Here is a 9,975-nt window from a genome sequence, read left to right as displayed (position 1 = left end):
TCTAAGTCTCACAATATTTCACATTTTCTTAAAAGTTGCAGCTTCAGGAGTCATTTGAGTACCCAAGACACTCAGCTTTTTTTTTTTTAAAGCAGATTTATAGCCTCATAGTTGTGGCAAAAAAGCTTGAAACCACAGACCCTAAAGGCTGAAGAACCAAAGGGCAAATAAAAAGGACTCAAAATACACTATTTTTTAAACCTCATGATTTTTAAATCAATCTGTTGAATTGCAGGGGTGGGAGGAGGACTCATGATCTTTTGATCACTTGCAGTGGCAGTATTACTGTGCCTATTTAAAATCAATTCTGTTTCAATATGATAAAGATAACATTAATCTCTTTCTATTCCTGGAGCACCAAGTTTTAGACATAACTCTGCTATTTGGAAAGGCTGTGCATTGGCAGCAGAGCAGGCAAGGGAGGGACACAAACACGCAGAGTGACAAGCAGGTGATACAAAGCGTGTGTGTCAAATGCTGGACACAGAGATGTAAAATAACAGTATTTAGTACTTGCACAGTATAGTGCTTTACAGCCCTGGAATTCTAAGTGCCTTACAAAGATGGGTCAGTATCATTATCCCCAGTTGAAAACCCTGAGAGCCTCAGAGATCAGTGGCAGAGCTAGGAAGAGAACCCTGGAGTCCTGATGCTTAGGCTGGTGCTAGGGTTGCCAGGCGTCCAGTTTTCGACCAGAATGCCCGGTCGAAAAGGGCCCCTGGCGGCTCCAGTTGGCACAACTGACCAGGCTGTTAAAAGTAAGGTTGGCGGCGCAGTGGGGGCCCAGGGCTCAGGCAGGCTCTGTGCCTGCCCCTGCTGTTACCTGGGGTTCTTTCAACCCAAAGCTCTTGGTAACTATACTCTGTGCGAGGAGGTGTCAGGAAATAAATCAGGGGAGACACGGCCGTCCGACTGATAGATGGCTGGCACAAACAGGACAACACAAGAGTGCTTTCAGTTAAAGCTAAACTTTACTTAGTCTCAAGCACTTACACATGTCCGCAACAAGTTAGTAAAACACCCCCAACCTTTGATAATTACCAAAGCTGAGTGTAGCTTTTGAGTAATACAGCAGCAGACGGGCTGCCGCTGGGGAACACAAGATGCATCCAGAGAGAGAGGCCAGTCCTGAAACGAGTCCCACCTGTTTCAAGTTTTTCCCCCTTATTTATACATTAGTAATTAAAGAAACCTGGTTAAGTAAGCTGTTTCAAGCAAGAGGTTCCTTCTGATTATTGATTAACCAGGCGTGGGTTTTTCCAGAACTTGCAGCCTTGAGATCTCAATAGACATTCCTGGGGCATATCCTACTCTTTGACAATGCATGTATCAGCAAATTTTGACCCAATTCTTATCAGGAAGGACGTGGGGTCAAGCTGCTTTTTTGGTGGCACCCTAAATCTCCCCCCCCCCCTTTGGTCAAGCTGAGACTTGCTTTTCACAGCTTGCTCACTAGGCTGTCTTTAACAATAAGTCATAGTGGTTTCAGGCACTTCACTGGTTTGCCAAAGTCTCCCCGTGCACCGCAGGGTCCCAGAAGCGGCCACCAGGTCCCTGTGTTCCCTGGGGCATGGGTGGCCAGGGAAGCTCTCTGTGCAGTCCCCAGCACCAGCTCCGCAGCTCCCATTGGCTGGGAATCACAACCCATGGGAGCTACAGGGGCAGTGGATGGCGGTTGCTTCCTTATAGCCACAGTAAGCACCACTGGGATCCTGCCCCCCCAACCTCCTGCCCCACCCGAGAGTCCCCTCCTGCACCTAAACTCTGTCCTGGAGCCCCCATCCCCCCACAACCCAATCCTCTGCCCCTTCCTGGATCCCAAACCCGTCACCCCCAGCCCCATCTCGGAGCCTGCACCCCTACCTGGAGCCCCCTCCTGCACCCTTGGGCCTCGGGAAAGGGGTGAGACAGGGATGTTTGATTTTGTGCGATTAGAACGTTGGCCACCCTAGCTGGTGCAGGTTGGTGGAGAGGAATTTGGGGCCCTAGTGCCTCATGTTGGCCCTCCCACCTTGGCCAGCAACATCACGCAGCCATCCCAAGGCAGGGGCAGCCCAGCAAGCTGGACAGGCAGCGACGGGAGCCCGCATGGGGACAGTGCCCGGGCCCAGTAGGGCTGGGATGACAACAAATGTCCCGCTGGCGGAGGAAGGGAGGCTCGGCGCTGAGCTGCCAATGACCCCGCTCCCCGCGGGTCAGCGCTCAGGGACATGGGGCTGGGCCGCCCTCGGCGCGGAGGGGGTCACCTCCTGGCAGGGAGGGGGGATTTGCAGACGCTCCTGGCTGCCGTTGCCTGGAGACGGCACTAACGAACTCCGAGAGGAGAATTCAACCCCCGCAACCGCCACAGGGGGAGCAGGAATCGTGCGCGGCCCGGGAACGGGCGAGACCCGGGCCCGGCCCTGCTCTGCCTTGCCGCTGGGAGGACTCAGCACGTGAGTAGCGGGAATGGGCGGATCCCTGAACAGAGACGGAGCCTCGGGCGCAGGTGACTGGTGGCCGCGGGCTTCAAGCGGCTCGGGTCGGGGCAGCACCCCGTGACTAGCCCTCTGGCGTCCGCGCGGAGGACTTGGCTGGGCTGGGAGGTGACTTGCCGGTCTCTCGCGCCGCGCCCCTCTCGCCCAGGCAGGCTCCGCTTCTTCCCCGCCTTGCACCCTCGCCACGTTGCTGTGTTCCAGCTCTGCACCGCCTCCTCCCTCCTACCCTCAGCGCTGTACCTGACATTGCTACTACTCCTGGCTCTGCATGCAACCCCCCTTCCCTAGCCAGGCTGTGCTGCTCCTCTGCCCCCCTCCCCAGCACTGCACCCATCCTACTGCTTCTCCTGCCAGGTTTGAACTCCCCATCATCCCCCAGCACTGCATCTGCCCCACTGCTTCTACCCCACTTTGCTGCACCTGCACCCCTTCTTTGGATCAGGCTCTGCACCCATCCTACTGCTGTGTCCCAGCTCTGCATCCCATCGTTCCCCTGGGCTGGAAGTCACTTCCAGTCCTATGATCCCTATTTCTGGTCAGAAAAAATGCACATAGAGACTATAGGTTTGAAGTAAAGTGTCTCTCACACCTTGTGCACAGGGGGGTTTTCAAAGCGGAGTTAATGGGAGAGGAGGAACAAGGCATGACTGGCAGCAGTGGCAGAGTACTGCTTGGGGATGGACTTCAATCTCAATGTCTCATCACAGACCTGAGTAGGCAGGTCTGAAATAGCCCCCCAGAAAAAGAGTCAATGTGTGAATGTCTCCCCTTGAAGGAATTGGAAGCCCCAGGGCTCCTGTTGCCTGGGGGTCTGTAGACCATGTACAGGTCTGTCGCATCTTAGGCGCATTTAACATGCACGATTTCGGCTTTACATGGTCAGCAAAAACAAGAAAAAAAAGAAAAATAGCAATTTTAAATACTGTTTCTGTAGTGCGGGTGATTCCGCCCGCCATTACACTCAATGTAATTTTGACTATACGCGATTTTCACTTTATGTGCTGACTGCGGAACGTAACCCCAGTATAAGATGAGACAGATGTGTAACATTTTTCTTGGTTTGAGTGGGACAGAGTACTTCCCCCCCTTGTTTTGGTATCTGGATTCATCTGCCTTAAGTAGTTCCTGGAGTTTGGGGTCCTTCATACTAGATAAAATTTGTAAAAGTATATTTTTGACAATGGTAATCCCAAACATTTAACTTTAGTTTGTATTTAATATCCAATTTTACTAGGATTTAAAGTGACTTAAATGTCATAATAAATTATTTTTATCGACTTTTATACTTTGCCTGTCATGTAGGGCTTAGGGGTAGGAATAGAAAATAGAAACAGTTTTGTTTATTGGAAAAAAGCATATGCACCAATGTAGGGTATTGCATAATTTTACATAAAATTTCTAGATTTCTAGACCTTCTGCCTTAAGAAGTATGAGCAAGAAACAATTAGTATTGAATATCGATAACAGTATGCTTCTTTTAAGCTCACCATACCGAAGGGCTTGTCTGCACAAAATGTTACTTCCAAAGTGGTTTGTCTACCACTTTAACTATATTGATATAATTAAAGCATTATTATTATACTGGTATTTATACCAGTATACAAAGCTGTTTTTTTACTGTTTTAGCTATTGACTCACAGGAAGGAGATTGAGTATTATACCAGGATAACTATATTGTTTAAAAAAGAAAAATCAAATCCCTAACCGACATAGTTATACCAATACAAAAATGGTGTGCACACCAGGCGTAAATACTGAACTCTTTTTATTGTGTGTGAACTGTGTTGTCTTTGTTTGATTTACTACTATATATAGGCTCCTTGTGGCATTGACTGTTTTTTTGTATAGTACCAAGAATCCATTAGTGTTCAATATAAGTACTGTTATGTAGAACCCTGCAAATCTAACAATTTAAAAACAATCTCCTTTTCCTACACTCACAAATGGTACGTTTTAAATTAATCAAATAAAACTTTTGGGATGTTTTCAATAAACTATCCAAAGTGCTTTTATTTGAATACAGTTGAAAATAGTTATTTAATTTGAATTATTGAGCTGTGGAGCACAAACACAGTAAACCCAACATTTCTTCTTGCTGCATTTTATGCTGTAACTAGGGGGGAGGTGGTGTGTGCGCATGTGCCTATGTTGTTTTTTGGGGGCAGGCTTTATGTGGGAAAGAGAAGGAAGTGTTAGCTTGTTGCCTTCAGCTGCTCCAGTCATCATTGAGATACTGATTATTTCCTCCACTATCTTCCCTGTTTTAATCCACCCCTGCCCCTTCAAGGCCCTGTTTTACAGCTTCCCTCCCGTAAGAGTATGCAGTGTAGTTGTCTTGAATGGTCCTTAAAATATGTGCTAACATAACTCTGCATTTAGCTGTGAGGCTTGGAGTACCTTTCCTAGATCTGAAGAAGACCTCAGTGTGGCTTGAAAGCTTGTCTCTCTCACCAACAGAAGTTGGTTCAGTAAAAAATATTATCTCATCCGCCTTGCTCCTCTATCCTCTAAGATAGGGGTGGGCAAATTTTTTGGCCTGAGGGTCACATGCAGGAGGGGCTCAGGGCAGGGGGTTGGGGTGCAGGGTGAAGGAGGGTTTTGGGGTGCAGGATCTAGCCTGGCGCTGCTTACCTTGAGTGACTCCGCAGTGGCTGCGGTGCGCAGTAGGGCTAAGGCAGGCTCCCTGGCCCCACGCTGTTCCTGGATGTGGCCAGCACCACATCCCTGAGGGGGGCTAGCAGAGGAGTCTGTGTGCTGCCCTTGCCTGTGGGTACCTCCCCTGAAGCTCCCATTGGCCGCGGTTCCCTGTTGCCGGCCAATGAGAGCTGCAGGGGGTGGTTCCTGCAGGCAAGGGCAGTGTGCAGAGCCCTCTGCCCCTTCCCTCCCCCAGGGGCTGCAGGGATGTGGTGCTGGCCACTTCAACCAGCGGCACGGGGTCAGGGCAGGCAGGGAGCCTGCCTTAGCCCCCCTGTGCCACGAGGCTGGCAATCACACAGGCTGGATTGAAAGCCCTGACAGGCTGGATCTGGCCCACAAGCTGTGGTTTGCCCACCCCTGCTCTAAGAGTATAATTTAGTCACAGTCAAATAATACTATGCTCCGACGTTAGTTGTACTGAACAGCCTGAGTTACTCTCTACCTTGCTGCGGCTCATGATGCAAAAGCCAGTATCATAATTTAATATTTAATAGAAGAATAAAAAAAATTTTAAAAAAATTATTTTCTAATGTAACAATTTCACACAGCATCAGGAAATAATTAGTTTCCGAAATCTGAACACTGCTACAAAATATTCATGTTCAACTGGAGTCAGAAATATGTTTATAGTTACTCAACACTTGATGTGGTCTTTGGCTAAGGATGTTCAATTAAACTTAGTATAACACACAGAGATGCAACTTCATACTGTTTAGTAGTGTGATCTGTTTCTTTTTTGTTTTTAAAATATCTTGTGTTCCTGCCAAACTTTTATCTCATTTAATTTTTGTAATTTTTGCAGCTAAACTCAATTTAAGTAACTATAAAACATGTAAAAATAAGTTATGCCTATTCTATGTGGTTTGAAAGAAGTTTTAAAATACAAAATAAAATTAAAATGGGAAATTAAAATAGAGATGGCTGTGTATTTAAAATATTGATTTTTATTGATTTGTTTATTTAGAACAGTATTGTATTATAGTACATAACATTCAGAATGCAGAATTCATGCTTCATTCAGAACTAGAAAACAATACTGATATCTTCATAAAAGGGAAACAAGGACTCTATTTAAACTATAATATTCTTGAAAAGAACTGTTTTTGTCTGAACAACAAACATATTTTTTTAGATCTAAATCCTGCAAAGATTTGTGCAGGTGCTTAACTTAAAGTTCAATGGGATGACTTGTTTAATGAGACTACTCCCATATTTAAAGTTAAGCAAGTTAGTGTTTGCAAGATCAATGCCTTAAAATGAAGTCTTGCTTTAGAGAATAAATAGGTCTGTAAAGATTGTCCTTCATTCACTTTTGAAGCACAATCATATTAGGAGGATTTTAGCTTTTCAGCACACCACAATTAGGCCAGTTGTGGCTAGGAACTACTTTTAGCAAAGTATAACATCACACAGATCCTTTAAATAACACCTAAAATGCCAGCTGAAAACATTGTCAAAGTGTTTAATATGAAAAAAATTGTAAGATTAAAATGAAAGTTTAGTTGTTTTCAGTCTTGTGGTACACAGTTTGTTGCTGATTTGTTGGGTTTTCTAGGGTGATGTTGGTTGATAGAGTTATAAAATGTAAAGTATATGTATTTTGTGAGTCACAGTGAATTAAATCCTGGCTCCATTGTAGTCAGTGGGAGTCTGGCCATTGACTTCAGTGGAGCCAGGACATATCACTAGGGTCCTATCAAATTCAAGGTCCATTCTGGTCAATTTCGTGGCCAGAGGATTGTAAAATTGGTCAGTTTCTTGATTTCAGATGTTGACGTCTGAAATTTCATGGTGGTGTAACCCTGGGGGTCCAGACCCAAAATGGGATTGTGGGGGGAGGGGATTGCAAAGTTGTTGTAGGGTTGGGTCCCAACATTGCCACCCTCATTTCTGTGCTGCCTAGGCAGCAGCCTCCAAGCTTCCTGCAATTAGAGGAGGTTCCAGGAGGTGGAAGTGGGTAGGATTTCCCCCATGCTGCTAGGAGTGCCTGTCATAAACAGATAGTTAAGGGTTAATGTCTCTTTTACCTGTAAAGTGTTAACAAACAGGGAACCAAACACCTGACCAGAGGACCAATCAGAAAACAAGATACTTTCAAATCTCGGTGGAGGGAAGCCTTTGTTTGTGTTTTTTGGGTTTGGCTTTGTTCTCTCTGGGCTCTGAGAGTGACCACACGTAACTACAGGATCTCTAATCTTCTATTCCAATTTTGTGAGTACCAAAGGTAGAAAGGCGATATAGTCTTTTTATTTGTTTCCCTTTATTTGCAAATGTGTAGTTTGCTGGAAGTATTTTAAATTGTGTTTTGCTGAGGGGAAGGCTTCTTTCTAGTGTCTATAAGCTGACAGACCCTGTAATATTCCATCTTGAATTTACAGTGATTTTCTTTATTCTTTTTTTTTATTAAAAGTTTTGCTTTTAAGACCTGTCTGATTTTTCCCCTTGTTGAGGCTCAAGGGAATTGAGTCTGTACTTAACAGGGAAGGAGAAGGGAGGGGGAGAGAAAGGTGGGGGGAACCCACCTGATTTCTCTGTGTTGTGATTCAAGCAGTTTGAATCACGGTGATCTCCTAGTGTACCCACGGCCGGAAAGATCTGGGAGGAAGAAAGGAGAAGGGGGACTCCCTTTGTTTAGATTCACGGAGCTTGAATCTGTATATCTCTCCAGGAGCCCAGGGAGGGAACACCTGGAGGGGAGAGAGGAGGGGGAAGGGAAATGGTTTATTCCTCTTTGTTGTGAGACTCAAGGAATTTGGGTGTTGGGTCCCCAGGGAAGGTTTGGGGGGAGACCAGAGTTTATCAGGCACTCTACTCTAAGTCCTGATTGGTGGCAGCACTACAGGATCTAAGCTGGTAATTAAGCTTAGGGGAATTCATGCTAGTACCCATATTTTGGACGCTAAGGTTCAGAATTGGGAATTATATTATGACAGTGCCCCAGCTGGGGACTTCTAGCTGCTAGTCCAGGCCAATGACAGATTAGGGGAGGAGCCCCTACTTCCTGGCCAATCTGGGGCCCCCCTCAAAAAATGAGTGCCTCAGCCCCAGAAGGAGCCCTAGAGTGGAAGCCCCAACTGGGTCACCCTGAGCCTCAGCAGGATCCCTCTGGGAAGAAGCTTTTGTCAGGGATATTTTTAGTAAAAGTCATGGACAGGTCAAGGGCAAATCAGAAAAATTCACAGAAGCCATGACCTGTCCCTTTTACTAAAAATATCCCTGAAAAATATTAGCCTTACTTATGATTAATGTGACAAAACAGTGTCAATAGAATTGGGTAATGCACCGGAACCTTAATTCTCTATAGCAGTGATTCCCAAACTTGTTCTATCGCTTGTGCAGGGAAAGCCCCTGGCGGGCTGGGCCGGTTTGTTTACCTGCCACGTCCACAGGTTTGGCCGTTTGCTGCTCCCAGTGGCCCGTGGTTCACCGCGCCAGGCCAATGGGGGTTTCTGGAAGTGGTGCGGGCTGAGGGACGTACTGGCTGCCGCTTCCAGCAGCTCCCATTGGCCTGGAGCAGCGAACCATGGCCAATGGGAGCCGCGATCGGCCAAACCTGCGGACGCGGCAGATAAACTGGCCCGGCCCACCAGGGGCTTTCCCTGCATAAGCGGCAGAACAAGTTTGGGAACCACTGCTCTATAGGGATGCCAGCCTTCTACTACCCTATTCCTAAAACTATTAGGAAATCATTATACTTGCTTAGATGGTGAGAAGCTGAGCACTATATATTTTCATGTAATCAACGTTGATAGAACCGCCAAAGGTATATAACACTATTCACTGAATTTGGGGTCCTTTTTATACAGGACCAACATTGCTTTAATATTTAGACATAGTAAATTGCTTTTTTGTTTTGTTTTGATATCATGGCCATTGTTGTTATAATATAATAACTTATAATTGATGAGAGATGCCAAAGGGCCACTTGGATCTCTGCAGCAACAAAAATGACCTAAAAGTGTTTGGCAAATAAAACAGTATAGTTGAATGAAGTCCAGCATTAGACTGCAGCTATAAAAATCTCAATATTCTGCCATTCATTTAATATTGGGTTTTGGAGAAGATTTATGGCATGTTCCAGGAGATGATGTGTGTGGGGGGTGAGGCGGTGGAAAAGAGGTTTGGTGTAGCTGATTCACTAGCTGGTTGAGTTGAGTTAATTCGTTCCTGCTGGATGCTTGTTTTTTATGCTGCTGGGTAAATTATGCTGTTGTAAGATTAGGTGAGTGTCCGGAAGCTTAGAGCTTTTGTCATCTTTTTCCCTATTACTTAAATCTAAATAAACAAATTGTCCAGCATCCAAAATAAACCTCATCCAAATTAAATGAAAAGAAACTCAATAGGCCTTGCTCTCATACTTTATTATGTTGAAATTGTAACTTTATCAGACTTTGGCTTGCTTACAATAAACAAATAGAAAAATAATTGAATGGGGCATGTTACAAAAATTATACAGTAATATAAAACAATATATCAATGAAAGATAACAGTGTATCGTCTGCCAGGTATATAAACTATTGCAATGTGTTTTTTCTTCGTGTTTCACCATTATTTCTTTTTTAAAAATTGAGGTCAAAAGCGCTCTTCAGTTTTAATGCTCAGAGTAAGAGATGTGATTTGTACAAACATATGGAGCAATTATACTGAAAGTAAGTTTCCTCAATTCTGTCGTTACTATGGTAACCAGTATTCACTGTATTTCGTTTAGACATATAAAATAGAATGGAAAGAGTCAGTTTAAGATTTGCTGTTCTACTCAATAGAAATGTTACATGATATGTAATGGAGTTGTAGCTGTGTT

General features: G+C 45.1%; 1 protein-coding gene across 1 annotated transcript in view; it reads left to right on the top strand.

Moving 5' to 3' along the window:
• The first annotated feature begins 2,506 nt into the window (after nt 1-2,506).
• The window catches only part of CCDC178 (coiled-coil domain containing 178), a 360,418-nt gene continuing 352,949 nt past the window's right edge, over nt 2,507-9,975 (top strand). The window contains exon 1 of the mRNA XM_030552997.1: nt 2,507-2,585. The gene's annotated coding sequence lies outside the window, so the exon portion shown is untranslated. The remainder of the gene's footprint in view (nt 2,586-9,975) is intronic.

The sequence above is a fragment of the Gopherus evgoodei genome, chromosome 2 (genome assembly GCF_007399415.2).
Source record: "Gopherus evgoodei ecotype Sinaloan lineage chromosome 2, rGopEvg1_v1.p, whole genome shotgun sequence".
In the NCBI taxonomy this organism is placed as follows: Eukaryota; Metazoa; Chordata; order Testudines; family Testudinidae; genus Gopherus; species Gopherus evgoodei.
Note: the sequence above shows the minus strand (reverse complement) of the source record. Positions and strands in the feature narration are given on the sequence as shown.